At 40.6% G+C, this 15,929-nt stretch overlaps 1 protein-coding gene across 5 annotated transcripts in view; it reads left to right on the top strand.

Moving 5' to 3' along the window:
* The window catches only part of fhit (fragile histidine triad diadenosine triphosphatase), a 1,046,244-nt gene that overhangs the window by 631,697 nt on the left and 398,618 nt on the right, over positions 1–15,929 (top strand). The window lies entirely within an intron of this gene.

Here is a 15,929-nt window from a genome sequence, read left to right as displayed (position 1 = left end):
AGTGAAACCTACTGCTTGCCATACTATTCATAAGGGGTTCCTGCTCCCTGTAAATATGCTGAACAAGGTTTGAACCACCCAGGTTGTCTAGTGCCCAGCTAATATCTCATCGCCATTGAATGAATATGAGTAAGGTCTCACTAGGGCCAAGTTTGTTTGTCTGGAGATGGGATATTAGAACCAAGGCAAACGTCTATGGCAAATTCAGAAATTTCAAAGATATGGCAGGCAGGTCTGCAAAATTATTCACTAAGTAGTCTGGCTCATTACCACTTTGAACAATCAATTTAGAATTGCACTTAGTTACAGATAACCCTGGATGCCTTTGCATTCAAAGGCAGTGAAGCTCCTTGGACAAGCAGAGACAAGCAAACTGCTAAGCTTTGCAGTTTCAACTGTTCTACCCCTGGACACAGTTGGGGTCGGTCCATAAATGAGATTCACACCAAATAGAAATCAATGTCAACATTTTTTAACTAGCACTCTAGTGGTGATTTTCTAATGAATATTTGAGGAATAAAAAGGAATTGTTATCCGGATACAAGGAAATATGTGTTTTTGAAATACAGCACACTCTCCTAGAATAATGAAAGTAACATTGTGATACCTTTTGCGAGAAAGTAATCATAAAGTTGGATACATTTCTTGGAGATTTGCCTGATTAACCTTGCAGTTAACAGACACGATGGTGAGTGCCTTGGAGGGGAACCATCAGGTGGTGGTGTTTCCAGGTATCTGCTGCTCTTGTTCTTCCAGATGATAGTGGCTGTGGGTTTGGAATGAGCTGCCTTTAAGAGCCTTGATGAGTTCCTTCAGTGCATTTTTTAGATTATACATAGAGCCCTGCAGGGCAAACAGGTCCTTCGGCCCATCGAGTCTGCACCGACCACAATCCCACCCCGGCCCTATCCCCATACCCCTTATACATTTACCCACTAATCCCTCTAATCTACACATCCCAGGTCACTAAGGGGCAATTTTAGCATGGCCAATCAACCTAACCCACACATCTTTGGACTGTGGGAGGAAACCGGAGCGCCTGGAGGAAATAGGGTATAGATAGAGTAAACAGAGGTAAGCTATTTCCTATGATAGAGACACAGGACAAGGGGCCATGGGCTTAAGGCGAGGGGGGAGAGGTATAACACAGATATTAGAGGGAGGTTTTTCACACAGAGGGGAGTAGGGGTATGGAATGCTCTGCCAAGTAAGGTGGTGGAGGCAAACACGCTAGAGTTGTTTAAGAGTAACTTAGGCACATGAGTGTGTTGGAGATGGGTGGATATAGGAGATTGTTTAAACAAGCATTGGGGCGTCCCTGGTAAGGTAAATGGATATGGTACAATAATAATGTTTTTTTCCTTTTCATTCACAGGTTTTAAGTCAGTCCACCTTGTGTCCAACGAGGGGCATACACGCGATGGGTCGTACTTGGGCTGCTCTTGGGTGTTCGAGATTGGCCTAGTGCTTCATGTCGTTAGTGTGTGCTTAAACTGGACCAGATACTGGGCAAGACGACAGATCAGTGACTATCACTGATTGCTGTGCAGGCACATGGATTTGGGCCGGTGTCTGTGGGAGTTTGCGCATTCTCCCGTGCTTGCGTGGGTTTTCTCCAGTTGCTCCGGTTTCCTCCTACACCCCAAAGATGTGCTATTAGGCTGATTGGCAGTAATAAATTGTCCCTAAATTAGTTTCCCTCAATGTGGATGGCCATAAAACATTAGATAAGGGTCATGGGTGGAGGGGGGGACTGGTGGTGTTAAGATGGCGGCACAGGCTCGTTGGGCCGAAGGGCCTGTTTCCCGGGCTGTTTTTGTTCTTTGTTCTTTGAAACCCACACAGACACGAGGAGAATGTACAACCTCCACACAGACAGTGACCCAAGCCGGGAATCGAACCCAGGCCCCTGGAGCTGTGAAGCAGCAGTGCTAACCACTGTGCTACCGTGCCGACCATAATGCCGCCCATTAGATGGTATACATGGCTGACACAGTTCATCAGTTCAAGGCTGCTTAGCTCCCTGTATGTTTTATTGACGCTGGACACCTGTATCAGAATATTGGGGAAATCCTGAATCCATATTCACCATCAGTGATATTGCCGGTGGGAACTCAAGATCCGGAAGTCACAGTTCTTGCTGATGAGAATGTGATTCTAGATCTTCCCTGCCCCTCACTGGTAACATCATCAGATCATCATGTCCCTGGGGAGAGGGGACATGGCCAGTCTACTCTTGACCATCAGTAAGTGATGCAAGGGGGTCATCAACAGTGCTGGCACAAGGCACTTAGCAATAAACTATTCACAGACAGTTTGGGTGCTGCCAGGCTCACTCAGCTCCTGACCTCATTACAGCATTGGACAAAAGAGTTGAAAGCCAGAAGTGAGGTGACAGTGACTGCCTTGACATCAAGGCTGCATTTGATTGATTGTGGCATGAAGGGGCCCAAGCAAAATTGGAGCCAACGGGAATCAGGGAGGAAAACCCTCCACTGGTTGGTGTCATACTTGGCACAAAGGAAGATGGTTGTGGTGATTGAAGGTCAATCATTTCAGTTCCTGGATATCACCGCAAGGCAGTGTCCTAGATGCAACCATCTTCAGCTGCTTCAACAATGACCTTCCCTCCATCACAAGATAAAAAGTGGAGATGTTTGCTAATGGCTGCACAATGTTCAGTATCATTCGCGACTTTCTCGGGTACTGAAGCAGTCCATGTCCTAAGCAGCAAGACCTGGACAATATCCAGGCTTGGGCTGACAAATGGCAAGTAACATTCACTCCACACAAGTGCCAGGCAATGCCCATCTCCAACAAGATTTAACCTATTTCCCTTTGACATTGAATGGCATAACCATCACTGAATCACTGCCTATCAATATCCTGAGGGTTACCATTGACCAGAAACTGAACTGGACTAGCCATGTAAATAATGTGGCTACCAGAGCAGATCAAAGGCTAGGAATCCTGCAGCGAGTGACTGATCTCCTGATTCCCCAAAGTCTGTCCGCCATCTACAAGGCACAAGTGGTTAGCACTGCTGCCTCACAGCGTCAGAGACCCAGATTCGATTCCTGGCTTGGGTCACTCTGTGTGGAGTTTACACATTCTTTCTGTGTGGGTTTCCTCTGGGTGCTCTGGTTTCCTCCCACTGTCCAAAGATGTGTGGGTTAGGTGGATTGGCTATGCTAAATTGTCCCTTAGTGTAAGGGGGACCAGCTAGGGTAAATGCATGGGGTTGTGGGGATTGTGGCCGGTGCAGATTCAATGGGCCAAATAGCCTCCTTCTGCACTGCAGGATTCTATAGATTCTAAGTCAGGAGTATAATGGAATACACTCCACTTGCATGAATGAGTGAAACTCCAACAATACTCAAAAAGCTTGACATCCTCCAGTATAAAGCAGCCTGCTCAATTAATATCCCTTCCTCAAACCTTCAGTTCCTCCACCACGAATGAATTGTGGCAGCCATGTGTATCATCTAAAAGATGCACTGCAGGAACTCATCAAGGCAGCACATTCCAAACCCACAGCTACTATCATCTGGAAAGACAAGAGCAGCATATACCTGGGAACATCACCACCTGATGGTTCCCTTCCAAGACACTCACCTCCCTGACTTTGAAATATATCACCATTCCTTCACTGGTGGTTCGAAATCCTGGAACTTCCTTCCTTTTGTCCATACAGCTCAGGGACAGCAGCAGTTCAAGAAGACAACTCACCGTCACCTTTTCAAGAGCAAATAGGGATGGGCAATAAACGCTGGCCTAGCCAACAACACCCACATCCCATAAATGAATATCCCCCCCATGGAACAATCCACTCTTAGCATTGCTCTGGTATTGCCACTGGGCACTGTTCCTTGGCACTGGCTCCTGGCACTGCCCGAGCATGATACTTTCCCCGCTGTGTGCTGTTCTCACCTGTGTGCCTCATAAGAACATAAGAAATAGGAGCAGGAGTAGGCCCTATACAGCTGCAGCAAGACCTCCCTACTTTTATATTCAATCCCCTTCGCTATGAAGGCCAGCATCCCATTCGCCTTCCTGACCACCTGCTGCACCTGCAAGCTGGGTTTTTGTGACTCATGCACAAGGACCCCGAGGTCCATCTGCCTCCAATGGGTTATGTTTGTCAGGTGTAGTATGCTGACATGAATTGACAATTTAATGTGGGGGTTTAATCAGGTGTAAAAGCTGATCATGAGAGTCACATCAACGTAAATGGGGATCCTGACTTTAAAGGTTAAGATTCCCATTACATCATTGGTGGGGAAGTCGGGACAACTGAGTGAGGAAATCCCGGTCAATTCCTGCCATTCCCACTCCCGTTCAGCACTTAGTTCTGTCTGACACCGTGTGTATGTGGGAAATCCTGTACATTCTGAGATATTTTAAAGTATTGCAAATAAACTTGCCATTGATTTGAAACTAGCATCCTCTCTATATTGCTCTGATATAAATCAGATACCTAAAGTAAATAGCAACCCAGTGAATATATCGTATAAGGGTTTTAGGGGACAGACTAGGAAATGTGGTTGGGGCTTCAGTCATATCAGTCATGATCTTACCAAATCATGGTAAGCCTCAAAGGATCAACTGACTCTGCTCCTAATTCTTGTGTTCTTGTGAGTTGGGTAGCTGTGTTGCTGAGTTAAGATGCAAATGTAAAGGCCAAGCAATGTACAGTTTCTCTTTTAAAAAGTGCTGGGCAGACTCCATTCCATGTCAATAATGTATTTTAGCTTTCAATTAATTCACCACAGGAGCAGTAATAATTTTGATGATTGCAATGGCAAAGTTCAGCCTGCAAATACCTAGTACATAAGTCACGATGGAGACAGAGTATTCTAAGTTCAGTGTGTCTCATGTTTTTTTGAGGCAAAAAGAAAGAATACTTTGCTTCCAAATAATTGTTTCATTTAATCCACTTGAGTTAAGTATATTTAGCTTCACTTCACAACATGGAAATATTTCCTGTCCAAAATGGGACTCATCTATTTTAGACTTTAAAAGAAAGCGATTTGATTGTGAAAATTTTATTAACTAAGAATATTTGGCAAAGTCAATAGGAAGCGGATTGTCTGCAGCGTTTCAAAGCAACAAGGGAGCCATAATTCCTGGCTTTAATATTTCTAGCTTAGATCATATCTGGAAAGAACAATTGTTACTAATTATAGGTTATTACTTGTCAAACTTTTCCACATTGCTGGATTATCACAAGTATAGTTTGGCAGTAAAATTAATGTTGTTAACTAAGTTTACTGCTGTGGTATGCTTAAAATAGTAGGCTGAAAGAATTAGGATGAATTCTGTGATGAATTTGTTCTGTATTTATTTTTAATGAGGTGTTTGCAGTTTTGAGCTTCATGATATACCCTTGACACGAATAGCAGCTGCAGGGACAGTAGAATCATTTCTTTGTTTAGATAACCCAATATTTCAAAAGGGAACATTCTACATCCATTGCCTTTCCCAAAAGTTCCTTCAGTATTTTAGCTGAACTGAAATCACTTACTGCTGGAAATTCAGCTGCAAGGGTTTGCCTGTACCTTGAGTTTGTTCTGCAGCAATACAAAATATTTGCACAAGCAAAGCAACATAACCACTAATTCTGATGATTTTGCTTTGCTGTAAAGCCTTTGTAAATTCCTCCTTTTGGATGAAAATATGAACTTCATAACAATATGGCTGTCCATGATAAATGTAGTAGCCCATCTGGTTCCCCTGCCCATCTCCTGGTGAAAACTGGATGAATACCATGGGTGGGATTTTATGGCCTTGCTCGTCCCAAAACCATAAAATTACCCCCTGTCCCCCGAGGTCAACGGACCTCTCCATCTTCCACCCCTCGCCCGCTGTGATTCCCGTAGGAGGCAGGTGGTAAAATTCCAGCCAGTATGTTTGAACATTGTTCAAGAAGTGAAATTCCTCTGGTATTTCAATTTGAATATATAATCTCAGTTGCATACTAATGGAACAGAAATGGTTATAAATCAAGATATTTTCTTAAAGAACTTACATTTACAGAATACCTTTTTCATCCTCAAGACATCCGAAATTGCTGTACAGCCAATGGAATACACGCTGAGATGTTGTCACTATTGTATTATTGGGAAAAGACAGCCAATGTACACACAGGAAAATGAGCTTTTAACCTATGTTAGTTCTCACTTGGTACTTTCTTCTTCTGTGAGAATCTTATTTTGTTCCATCCCTCTCACTCATTTAGAATCTCAGTTCTCTATCATCCACCAATGTTCTCAAGAAGCTATCTTCATGATAAAAGTAAAATACTGCGGATGCTGGAATCTGACAGAAAAACAGAAAATGCTGTAAAAATCTCAGCAGGTCTGGCAGCATCTGTGGAGAGAGAATAGAGCCAACAATTTGAGTCAGGGTGATCCTTTGTCAGAGCTAAAGACAAGTAAAATAGTACGAGATTTATACTGTAAGGGTTGGAGGGTGTGGTGTTGGGCATTGATAGGGTTGGCGGAGACAAAAGGATAGAGGGAATGTAAATGGTAATGATAAAGGCTAGGAATGGTGCGAATAGCATCCATTAAATGATCAGAATACAGTCTGTCAAAGAAATGTGGCAGATGACCCTAGTGAGTTGGGAATGGGGTGGTGGTGGGGAAGCAATCTTTATTGCTTTCCTGACTCAACCTCTGGACAATGCGATTTTTTTTTCTTGCTGATATCAATCTCCTACTTGGTCATTCATGTTCTTGCTCCTCTGAATTCATGACTTTACTATCCTTCCTTTATTTCAGCTTTCATGTAAACTCCCCAACCCATGTTCATGACCACCAGCTTGATTTTGCAATCTCACATGGTCTCTTACTCATGTAGTATCAATCATAGATTCAGTCATCTCTGATCACTTCCATGTATCGCTCTCTACCCATATCACACTGCCCTCCAAATATTACTTCCTTTTATATACACGCCTCAATTCACTTAAAATTGCATGCTTAAAATCACAGTTGTCTAACCCTTGGCCCTCCATTCACAATTTCTACACCCACAGATTTGCTCCACCATACTATCATCTCTACCTTTGATGCCCTGGATCCCATTAAAACCATTACATTGAATGAATGAAAAAAGGCAGGTTGTTGTTTGTGATGCTGGTTGATTGCTAAATGTTGGCCAGGACACTGGGAGAACTCATACTCTTCTTCAAAAAACTCTTTAGAATCTTTTAAATTCACCTGAAAGGTAAAAGGCAATGTTCAATTTAACATCTCATTTTAAAGCTACGGTGGTGCATGGTATTGTCACTGGATTAATAATCCAGAGACCCAGAGTAAAGCTCTGGGAACCTGGGTTTGATTTCCCAGATGGTGAAATTTTAATTCAATAAAAATATCTGGAATTAAAAGACAACCATTGTTGAGTGTCGTAAAAACCATCTGACCCACGACTGCTTTTTAGGGAGGAAAATCTGCCATCTTTACCTAGTCTGGTCTACATGTGACTCCAGATCCATAGTAATGTGGTTGAGTCTTAAATCCCCTCAGAGGTGGGCAATAAATGTTGGCCCAGCCAGTGAAGCCCTCATCCCATGAACAAATAAAAAAAACTCCGTAGGTGTGTTCATCACTGACGTTGGCCTTGAAACCTCTGACTTATAACTTAGCGATGAAAGAGTTACCAGTGAGCAACAACCATGATTTACAAAAAAATGATAGAAATACTTCTGCATAAAAACAAGCATCAAAGCCCTGTTGAAAATGACCCTTTAAGGCTGCAATCTTGTATGCCTATAGCATTGGTTAATGATTTACTTTTGGAAAGAATGTAGGTTATTATTGAGTTTCTTTCTTGAAGTTTGTGACATTTGCTCAAAAATTGTTTTCTTGCCTGAGAATTTGTTGCTGGCACTGAATAAGTGTGTATTTTGAAATGTGTCAATATTTGAAGATCAGACCTCAATTCTGATGCTTGAAGTAGCTGACTTGAATCTATAATACTGACATTGAAGCTCTTGAGATAGTCATGTGGCGGAGCACCTCACAATAGCTAAAGTTGTCAATCAATTCTTTTCAGCCTACTACACAGAATTACATAAAATATACAGCACTGAAACAGGTTGGTTACGCCAAATGGTCAGTATTAGTTTATCTTTCACATGCTTTTCTTCTCATTCCACCTTTCTTCTTTGCAACATTTTAGCATTTCTTTCTATCCCCATTTTTCTCATGTACTTGTTTAGTTTCTGTTTGGAAAGCGTCCAAGCTATTTGCTGCAGCCAATCTCTGCCCTGAGTTCCAATAATCAGTGTGAACAGCTCATGTCTCTTTTATCATGATTTAAACTATTCAAGCTGTTCCTCCTCCCCTCCCTTCCACTAACCCCTCAGGCTATACTTCTTCTGAAGTTTCCTCCTTGTCCTAGCCTTGCATTTGCATCATTATTTTCTCTCCTATCTCTCCTCATACCAACTCCTATGAGTGTCCTACAACATTGTATATGACTGTGGCAAAGGTAAATTATCCCTCCTTTGATACTGATGACCACTTCAACCTCCTCCAACATCTCTCCACTGTTGTCCAACTGGCTGGGACTGTTCTTATCTGGTTCTTATCGATCTAATCGCTGTCAAAGTATAAATTGCAATGGCTTCTCTTCCTTCTTCCATCTTATTATGTAGACTTTACACTGCAGTATTACTCTCTGTAATATTCTCAATCTAGACAATATAGTACTGGTTTAGAAGCAACAATGCTTAAACCAGCTGTTTGTAAAATCTGCGCAGCATCTTCTTGCTCAGGGCACAAAAAGCACTTTGTACAATGATAAGGGGCTACAACCATAATAGAGTTTTATTTGTGACATCTGGTGCCGTCTCGGATGCAGCATTTGTATGTTAGTTATGGGAACAGGATATTATCCTTGTTAACTTATCAGTTTCCCAACTGCCAATACTATCTTTCACATGTATTAATATTTCCATCATTTTCCACTTCAGTGACCTCAGACTATGTGAACCCATGAGCCCCACAATTGAAAGTAAGTTTTGAGATTTGAACCAATGGTGATTTTTGTTATATATAAAGCGTCATTCCTTGAAGTATTACATGGGGTTTGATTTTATGGGCTGCTGTATTCCCTGACCCACTGGCCAAAATCCTTAGCTTTAAAACCTGACACCTTCCCTGACTATCACAATATTGAAGACATATTGGGGATGGGCAGGAAGGCGGTGAGGAGGCCATCTGTTTTAATTTATGACCATCACCACCACTCCCTCCCGCATGCCCCCCACTTTCAAATATGTGAGTGAGAGGGGGTCTGAAAATTCAACCTATTGCAATAGATGCTCCATGGCTTATTAAATATCTCTTGAGGAAGCAATACGTTCTATTACTTTGAGCAGTTTGCAGGGGGAAAAGTTTGGCAAGCCACTTTGTCAGCATTTTGAAGAGCTCCCAATTATTCTGAAACAGTCTGTATATATTTTAATGAGTTTAAATTAGACGATTGCTCAATCAAAGTACACATCTATAAAACTGCACAGATATTGGTAACATTTCAAGGGTTTGGAAGTGAACTATTGCTCCTCTTTCCAAGTTCACAAAAGTGATTAAAGCACTTTTCAAGGAACCTCTTTACAATTTTGTACAAAGTGATTGTAGTCATTACAGGAAGAAGGCAATAGAATAGCATCTATTGTGCTCCTGCTCATTTGTTAAAGTAAATTCTAATTGTATAATCTATTCCAGCAAACAGGCAGTAATCAACAGAAATCATTGTGGATTTACTTGGGCATTGTTAATCAAAACTCACGAGCTGTCAGGAAAAGTACACATTGGTCCATGTACAAAACTGTGGCTGAATTTGAATAACATACTTTAGAAAGTTCAAATATCTAGCATAACAGCCATTGAGGAGTTAATGTACATCCCCTTTATGTCAGAAATTCACAAGAACCAAGCAGCAAGGATGATACAGGGTGATCTGCTCTTAAGAGCAATTTTAATACTTAATGGATCCTCGCTTTTTCAAAGGATTTCATTTTACTAGTTTGAGCAAGCAATTACAGTATATGTCATTCACTGAACTTGTATCATAAAAGAGTTTTATTCCCATTAGACCCTGTGACTTTGATAGAAAAAAATAACTGCTTGTTTCCTCAAAATGAAGTACTTAAACCTGGATTGCTGTGAAGCATTATAATTTAAATGGGAACAGCAGATTTACTAGGTTCTGCCCTACAATTATTCCCCCTTCATATGGCCAGCAGTATTCACAGTAGGGTAGACTAGCTCACCTGTAGAGATAATCTACTCAAACAGCACAATAGTCACTCTGTTTGATCTTTTACACAACCTTGTATTATCAAAACTAGCACTGTGCCTCTGTCAGTCATTTGCTCATTAGAAGGTTTGCTTCTGCTCTGTGGGTTATAGGAGAAAGTCAATGCCAGGATTTTTAACAACCCTTTATTTATAGTTCACATTTCTTATTTCAGAAGCTTTCCCAGATTTAGACTCAAATGTATTAAAATCAAAATGTATTCCTTTCTATTCTAAATGTTGCAGTTGTCAATTTTCTTTTTGTTCTTCTACTGCCTACCCAATTTTCCTTCCTCTTTTTAGTATGTTGTTGTTTTCCCCTGTTGATGCACTTGATCTTTCAGCTGAAGGAAGCAGGAATGAATCTACTTTACAAGCTTGTCTGCTGTTGTAGTCAGAGCTAGACTGTAATCGATGAGTGAGAAGCACACTTCAATAAAACTCACCCATGGTTTTGCCATTTTTTTCTGCTATTCACTCAAATCCTGGCTGAAGGAGCATATGAAATACACTCAATGATAACAGTCCAGTTTGGACTTAAAGCTGAGATTCCCTCACCCAATTCAATTTTACTTCATAAATTATTTTTTGATGAGCAGGAGATGGCCAACAATGGAATTATATCCCTTTCTTTTCTAATGTCTAACTGAGAAGTCTCACAACACAAGGTTATGTTGATGTATGTGATCTTCTTGGAGATCCTTTCCACTTTGAGCCTACGGTCTGTGGTGTCAGTGGTAGCCATGAGATGGAGATGCCAGTGTTGGATTGCAGTGGGCATTGGGGTGGACTGGGGTGAGACTTCTTATTATGTCCACCCCAGTCCAACACCAGCATCTCCATCTAATGTCTAACTGAGACCAAGGGCATTCAAGATATCACATCTAGATGGGGAAAGCTTCGTGAGGTGTTACAAACAAAATGACAACTTTTAATTTTGAGCTTGAGATTCTTTTTACTCAAGTGAAAATCAAAAAGAATTTCTCTCATTCCTCCAAACAGTTATCTTTTCTACATTAAAAAATAATTATTCATTCACGTATGTGGACATCGCTAAGTAGATCAGCATTTATTGCTCATTCCTTACCGTTTGCACTCTCTCTTTCCTTCTCCCCTGTGTACTCAATGGTACGCAAAAACAATATTTTTCATTGTATAAAATCAAATCTTATTGTCTTTGAGAAGGAGGTGGTGAACTGTCTTCTTGAAATCCTGCGGTTCATGTGTTGAAACTACATGCATAGTGTCTAACCACATTGCTGCCGATAGTGGTTCCTTGAGGCACCTGTGCTTTTACTAATATCATCAGTGCTAGGGCATGTTTTTCTTGCTGCCTGCAGTAGCAGGTACATGGTGGAAGGCGGCCATTCAGCACACCATGCTTATAGCTTGCCTTGAGTAGAATTAACCCATTTATTCTGGTTCCCTGCCATGTAGTAAGAAGGCAGGAGTATTGGAGGGAAAGAATTAAAACAGAAGGTTGTTGCCCAGAACAACTGGCTGCTCCAGTGAATGACACAATGCTGGGGGAGGGGGAGAGAAAGAGGTAGAAAAGATCAACATCAGTAAAAGGCTTTTGTCCCATACGTTAATAGGAACATAAGAAATAGAAGCAGGTGTAGCCTATTCCACTCACTCTGTCATTTCAGAAATAATGGTTGATCTTCTATCTCAGTTGCACTTTTCCACCTATCCTCATAATCCTTGATTACAAGCATTCAAAAATCTACCAGTTTCTGTTTTAAGTATTCTCGCTGACTGAATATGCACAAACCTCTGAGACAGTGAATTTGAAGCATTCACAACACTTTGCGTGAATAAATTTCTCCCAATTTTAATCACAAATTGTCAACCTCTTATTCTGAGACTGTGATCTCTCGGTCTAGACTCCTAAACCAGGAGGTACATTCTCTCAGCAGCGACCCTTTCAAACCATTCAAGAGTTGCATTTGTTTCAATGAGATCACCTCTTTTTTCCCTTAAAATATACATCTCGTCTACTCAATTTCTCCTCATACGTTATTAGAGCTCTGATGAGGGGTCATTCAGTCTTGAAACATTGGCTCTATTTTCTCCCCATCAATGCTGAGATTTTCCAGCATTTTCTGTTTTTGTTTCAGATTCCAGCATCCACAGCAATTTGCTTTTATCTCATAAGTTATTCAATCCCCTGTCCCAGAAGGGGAACTTTTGCTGTACTCCTCTCCAAGGCAAGTTCATCCTATTTTATGTAAGGAAATCAAATCTGTGCACAGCACTTCAAGTGTGGTCTTGCCAAGACACTATCTAATTAGAGTAAGACTTTTCCACCCTGTTACTCAAATCTCTTTGTAATAAGGGCTTATGTTCCATCTTATTTCCTAATTGCTTGTTATAACTGCATGTTAACTCTTAATGATTTGCTATGCAAGGCCACCACATAACACTTAATACCAACATTTCCCGGTCTCTCTCCTTTTCAAAAACTAGAGTAAGACATAGATTTAATTTTGCTGAACGTGTTCAATTTTCTGACCTTGTTTTGTCGGCAAGCTAATAATACAGTCTGGTCTGTAGAAACAAGCCCACCTCAATCTAATCTGGAAGATCTTCCTCCAGAAAACAAACGCTGCAAAAAAACTGCAACTTGTAAACAGCACCATACAGATAAACTTGTTTGTGTGGAAAAATCAGGCTGGGGCCTTTTTGTCTCAATGATCTAGTAATGATTTTGTAAATTATAAAGGGATTTGACCAAGTAGACATGGAAGATGTTTCCACTTGTGGCGTGACCAATACCAGGAGCCACCAATTTATAATGATCAGCAATTAATCCACTAAGGAATTCAGGAGAAATCTCTTTATTCATAGAACTGTTAGAATGTGGAACTCTCTTCCACAAGGAATATAGTAAATGGCAACACAGTGACACAGTGGTTAGCACTGCTGCCTCTCAGTGCCAGGGATCCTGGTTTGATTCCTGGCTTGGGTCACTGTCTGCACGTTCTCCCTATGTCTGCATGGGTTTCCACCGAGTGGTCTGGTTTCCTCCCATGGTCCTGAAGATGTGCTGCTATGGTGCATTGACTGTGCTAAATTCTTCCTAAGTGTACACAAACAGGCGCTGAAGTATGGTGATGAGGGGATTTTCCACAGTAACTTCTTTGCAGTGTTAATGTAAGCCTACTTGTGACAATAAACAAGTAAACAAATATTAAAAGTAAATAAAACGGATGTATTTAAGGGGAAGCTAGATAAACACGCAAAGAAGGAAGGAATAAAAGGATATGCAGATATGGTTAGGTGAAGAGGGGTTAGGAAGAAGCTGATATGGAGAATGAGCTTCTTCCTAACCCCTCTTCACCTAACCATGGGTTTGGCCAACTGGATAGTTTCTGCATTGTAAATTCTCTGTATTTCTAAGTATACCAGCTGCTGCTCTGGAATCTACCTTGCTATGTAATTACGGTGGACTTCAGTAACTACGGCAACCAGAATTGTTGCTATTACAGATGGTGGCTGTCTGATCTAAACACAATTTTAAAAGGGTAGATTGAATTAGACAGCATTAATTTTCCATGGTTTGAAATTAGGAATTGTTCTGTATAAACACAGTCCAAGGTGCAGAAATGAAAAACAAAATCAAGTGGTATATTTATCAGAATGTCACAACTCCTTTAAAATTGAACTCAGAGCCTTTCTGAATGGCAGAAATAGCCAAAATCTGGTTATTGTGGAGCTCACAAGACTACATTCTCACTTCACCATGGCCTTTTTCTGCATTTCTTGATTGTTTCTTTAAAGTAGTAAATTTGTGTTGAAATTTTAATTGACAGGAGACATTGGTGTTTCGTAGACATAATGAAGGATCTAAAATTATTATTCTGCTTGGATCTGTCTAATGCAGCAATGGTTAATATATCTCAGTGATATTCATTGACTAAGTGGTTTCTCTAATTTAGTCATCTACTTTAAAACCAAGAAGTGTCCAATAGCAGCCTGAGCAATTGAACAGTGGCAAAGGTTATAAATACTATGCTCCATTTCACTCATATTGTTCATTTGTAAAGATAAATTCTGGCAAAAAGACTCATCAGTCACAGTATACATGAGATGTATCAAAATTGAACCTGTAATGAAATATCACGTTTGCTGTAAACTAACATGCACCTATCTGAAGTGTTTAAGGATGAGAGATTTCTCAAGAGACCTGGCCTCTTATATATGCAGATTAGATCACAGATTGGGTAGTAGCTGAAGATTTGATGACAGCTCTGGTGATCTTCAGATACTTTTTCATGCTTTAAACCTTTCAGCACAGCATTTCTGACCCAAAACAAAAGAAGACAGCAATTAAACTTACTTTTTTCTGGATGCACAAATGCCTCAGGTGGAGAATATTTAATAGGCACGAGGGAGTTACAAGATGCTGATGTAATTGAGTTTTTAAAAGAACCTTCATTATTGCTTGAGGGAGCAATGACTGGTAATATGATGTGCCCCAAGATGGTGTTACAGTCTGTAACTCTGTCCCAAATGCCTTTTGTTGTTACAAAGTGAAGAATTCTTAACCTTTAGACTAGCTGCAACTCCAAGGATTTCTGTACTCCCTGGACCTTTCAAAGATTTCAGCTCAAGTGCTTTGAGGCTAAACATTTTCCCAATAATACAGTGATAGTACTACTGTTCTCGTGGTGTTAAGGAATAGATTTTAACACATTCTAAATAATGCATTTCTAGTACTTCTTTTCAAATCATTTCTTAATTTTTTTGTATTCTATCTGAATTCGCTAATCTCTCCACAATTTTAATGTTAATTTTACTTTATATTTAACTTTCTGGTAACGTTTGCCTTTTTAAAAAACAGGCATCCTACCTGTTTTCTATGTCTCCGTAGTGACTTGCTCATTTGGACATGAAAGCTGTGTAAGCAGAATATTGAGTTCTGATTGGCAAACTAGTGACAAATAATAGCGTACAAGACAAAGAGAAGTCTGCACATGAAAATTGCATGTATTTTCAAACTTGAACAAAATACATCATTAGTACATGTTGAGTGGATGTGCTGAAACACAACATCATCTCCTCCACTTCAGGTTGGTGGAGGTAATGTCTTCACTCCTGTTAGTCTGTAAACAATATATCTCAGAAACAAATGGAAGGTTTTAACAAAACTTGGTACACAGATAGGATGTGACCAAAGAAAGAGCTAATCATAGAATCCATTAAATACCTACAGTGCAGAAGGAGGCCATTTGACTCATCAAGTCTACACCAACAACAATCCTACTAGACCCTATCCCCATAACATCACATGTTTACCCTACTAATCTCCCTTCCATTCCCTAACACTAAAGAGCAATTTAGTATGGCCCATCAACCTAGCCTGCACATCTTTGGACTGTGAAGGAAACCGGAGAACCCAGAGGAAACTCATGCAGACACTGGAAGAATGTGAAAACTCCACATAGATAGTGACCCAAGCCAGGAATCGAACCTGGAACCCTGGTGCTGTGGGGCAACAGTGCTAACCACTGTGCCACCATGCCGATGCCACTGTGCTACCTTGCCATTTTGTTGAAAATGCAGCTGTGAATCCTGGAATTTTTTCAAGGAACTGATAACATTAGAAGAGAGAGA

The sequence above is a fragment of the Carcharhinus amblyrhynchos genome, chromosome 3 (assembly GCF_965287045.1).
Source record: "Carcharhinus amblyrhynchos chromosome 3, sCarAmb.v2.hapA, whole genome shotgun sequence".
Classification (NCBI taxonomy): domain Eukaryota; kingdom Metazoa; phylum Chordata; class Chondrichthyes; order Carcharhiniformes; family Carcharhinidae; genus Carcharhinus; species Carcharhinus amblyrhynchos.
The sequence above is the reverse complement of the archived record's forward strand: the minus strand, read 5'-3'. Positions and strand labels throughout refer to the sequence as shown.